Source organism: Amblyomma maculatum, chromosome 7 (assembly GCF_055883805.1).
Source record: "Amblyomma maculatum isolate TAMU_Amacu chromosome 7, ASM5588380v1, whole genome shotgun sequence".
NCBI classification, from domain to species: Eukaryota; Metazoa; Arthropoda; class Arachnida; order Ixodida; family Ixodidae; genus Amblyomma; species Amblyomma maculatum.
The window spans coordinates 16934700-16938293 of NC_139350.1; the positions used below are offsets into that span (position 1 = coordinate 16934700).

The 3594-nt window shown below is 50.4% G+C and overlaps 1 pseudogene; it reads right to left on the reverse strand.

Annotated features, from left to right (window-relative positions):
- Positions 1–386: 386 nt before the first annotated feature.
- Positions 387–1265, reverse strand: LOC146182757 (uncharacterized; annotated as a pseudogene).
- Between the last annotated feature and the right edge of the window lie 2329 nt (positions 1266–3594).

Below are 3594 nucleotides of genomic sequence, written 5' to 3' on the forward strand. Positions count from 1 at the left end.
AGTCCGGATCATTTTGCGGTGGCCTGTAACAGACTCCTACCAGCACAGTTCGGGGGGAAGCGTGGCAGAGCAGCCATAGCAGTTCTAAGTTAGAATCTACATTGATTAAGGATGCTGAAAACTGCTGATGTACGGCTATGAGCACGCCACCGCCACGGGCTATTTCCCGGTCTTTACGGTAAACTTTAAAGTTGGGCAGCGGAGCTAAAATTTCGGTATCACTGATATTGTCTGTTAACCACGTTTCTGTAAGAATGAGAAGGGTGCTGTTGGTTGATAAGACAAGACTAGATACGATTTCCCGTTTCGGTAAAAAGCTTCGTATGTTAGTAAATACTGCAGATAAGGTAAGATTAGTTCGGGGGGTGTGTTGTCGTGGAGTTGCTTTAGAGCGAGCAGAGTGTGATTGCTATGGCACTTCTTTTACCGTTTCCGTCAAGTCGTCGAATATATACTGCTTGGGGCCTATGTACAGTGTTTTAAAGCGCAGTGCGTACTTATCAGATGTTTCTTTCGCGAAAAGTAGTAAATGTTTGCGTGCCTTACGGACAGAATCTGAAAAGTCTTCTCCTATGCTGTAGTCGGTGTCTTTTAGTTTCCGGGCGTTTTTTTGGATGGATTCTTTTGTCTTATGGAAAGTGAATTTAACGATAATGGGTCGACATCGTTCACTTGAGTGACGGCCAAGACGATGTGCTCTTTCTATTTCCTTTGGGTCTATGGTGATGCCCCAAATTTTCACTGCAAAGGCGGGTGACCAGTTCTTCAGACTCAGAGGACGTTTCCTTTGAGCTAGTATCAGGTAAGCCATAAAATAGCAGGTTGTTACGGCGCGACCGGTTTTCGGCATCGTCTACTCTGGATTCGAGGTTACTGATTTGGCTCGCCGACGTGGCGGCATCAGTCTTAATGGATTCAACTTCTGTTTTAAGTGATGCGAGGTCCTGATAGTGGGTTTCTAATTCGGTAATGCGCTTACATAATTCGGTGATCGATTTGTCTGTCGCTACTAACCTGCTGCTGAGGTCTTTTACTTCGCTTATTAACGTGCTTTGGCCCGATGTTAGTTTCTGTAGTTCTGCAAGTATGGCGGCAGTGTCAGGACCAGGGTTAGTTTCTATGTCACCGGATTGCATAAGCAACACATGGACAACAGCAAAGCATTCAACAACAATACAAGTACAACACTGCGGGCTCGGCAGCTGAATTAAGAAGTAGTTGCTCGATTTATTTGCAAAAAGAGAGTATGATTTTCTAACCTGCATGGCGGAAACAAGAGGGCTACTCGTCCGCGCAGTGGCACAGCTGCCGAGCCCACAAGGCGCCGCGGTCCACGGGCGATCTTTTATAGGTGGCGAAAAACATGATGTCTGCTGCGATTGTATTTCCCACGACGAACGGATGGTCCCAGAGCCAGGTGGTGGCGAAATCCAGGTAAACGTGACGTCAGCCGCTGTTACGGAATTGGTATCAGCTTCATGACTGCCGTAGTGATGACAATAACGTGGCCTCACGTCAACGCAGGCAGCAGCCAGAACAGGCAACAGCACATGTGTGAACACAGGAAGGAGCACCTGCATGGCGAAGACAAGAGGGTTACTTGTCCGCGCAGTGGCACAGCTGCCGAGCTCACAAGGCGCCGCGATCCACGGGCGATCTTTTATAGGTGGCGAAAAACATGATGGCTGCGGCGATTGTATTTCCCACGAGGAACGGACGGTCCCGGAGCCAGGTGGTGGCGAAATCCAGGTAAACGTGACGTCAGCCGCTGTTACGGAATTGGTAGCAGCTTCATGACTGCCGTAGTGATGACGATAACGTGGCCGCACGTCAACGCAGGCAGCAGCCAGAACAGGCAACAGCACATGTGTGAACACAGGAAGGAGCACCTGCATGGCGAAGACAAGAGGGTTACTTGTCCGCGCAGTGGCACAGCTGCCGAGTCCAGAAGGCGCCGCGGTCCACGGGCGATCTTTTATAGGTGGCGAAAAACATGATGGCTGCGGCGATTGTATTTCCCACGAGGAACGGACGGTCCCAGAGCCAGGTGGTGGCGAAATCCAGGTAAACGTGACGTCAGCCGCTGTTACGGAATTGGTACCAGCTTCATGACTGCCGTAGTGATGACGATAACGTGGCCGCACGTCAACGCAGGCAGCAGCCAGAACAGGCAACAGCACATGTGTGAACACAGGAAGGAGCACCTGCATGGCGAAGACAAGAGGGTTACTTGTCCGCGCAGTGGCACAGCTGCCGAGCTCACAAGGCGCCGCGATCCACGGGCGATCTTTTATAGGTGGCGAAAAACATGATGGCTGCGGCGATTGTATTTCCCACGAGGAACGGACGGTCCCAGAGCCAGGTGGTGGCGAAATCCAGGTAAACGTGACGTCAGCCGCTGTTACGGAATTGGTACCAGCTTCATGACTGCCGTAGTGATGACGATAACGTGGCCGCACGTCAACGCAGGTAGCAGCCAGAACAGGCAACAGCACATGTGTGAACACAGGAAGGAGCACCTGCATGGCGAAGACAAGAGGGTTACTCGTCCGCGCAGTGGCACAGCTGCCGAGCCCACGCCTGCACTCTCGGGTCACTCACGACCCGAGAGTGCAGGCCTTAAATACAGCGTCGAAATTTTATCACCACGCATACAACATCCAAACAATCTTTTTCGTTGGTGGAATAGTTCGATTCGGCATGGGGCAAAGTCCGACTGGCGTATGCGATAACTCGCTCGGCATCGTCTTGCAAATGGACAAGTACAGCACCGAGACCCACGTTACTAGCATCTGTGTAGACCAGAGTCTCGGCACTCGCATCGAAATGAGCAAGCACAGGTGTTGTCTGCAAGTGCTGTCATAACTCGTCTAATGTCTTTTCTTTTTCGCCTGTCCAGGTGAAGGTGACATCATCGCGGTTGAGACGTGTCAATGCGCGAAACGTTTTCAATATACCTACGGTAATAGACGCAGAGGCCCAAGAAACGGCCAACTGTATTTTATCACACGGAGTAGTTATTGTGATGACGGCTGATGTTTTAGCGGGATCTGTCGAACACCTCGATGACTGACGACGTGGCCCAAGAACAGGAGCTCTTCCTAACCAAAGTGACACTTTAGGAGTTTTAACCTGAGGCCGGCAGATCTGATAGACTGCAGCACAGCAGAGAGACGTTGGAAGTGTTCCTCAAACGATGGTGTAAACACAACAACGTCGTCCAGGTAGACTAGACACTACTGCCATTTAAGACCAGAAACCACTGCGTCCATAATTCGCTTAAATATCGCTGGAGTGGAGCACAATCCGAAAGCTAGGACCTTGAAATAATAAAGTCCATCGGGCGCGACAAACGCCGTTTTCTCGCGATCATGTTCATCGACTTCGATCTGCTAGTAACCGCTCTTAAGACCAAGCGATGAAAAATTGCGCGCCTGGCGCAGCCGGTCTAATGAGTCATCAATGTGTGGTAGCGGGTAGACGTCTTTTTTGTGACCTGATTGAGCTTACGGTAATCCACACAAATCTTTAAATGTTCGTCTTTCTTCTTAACGAGAACAACAGGTGAAGCCCAGGGACTCCTCAATGGCTGTT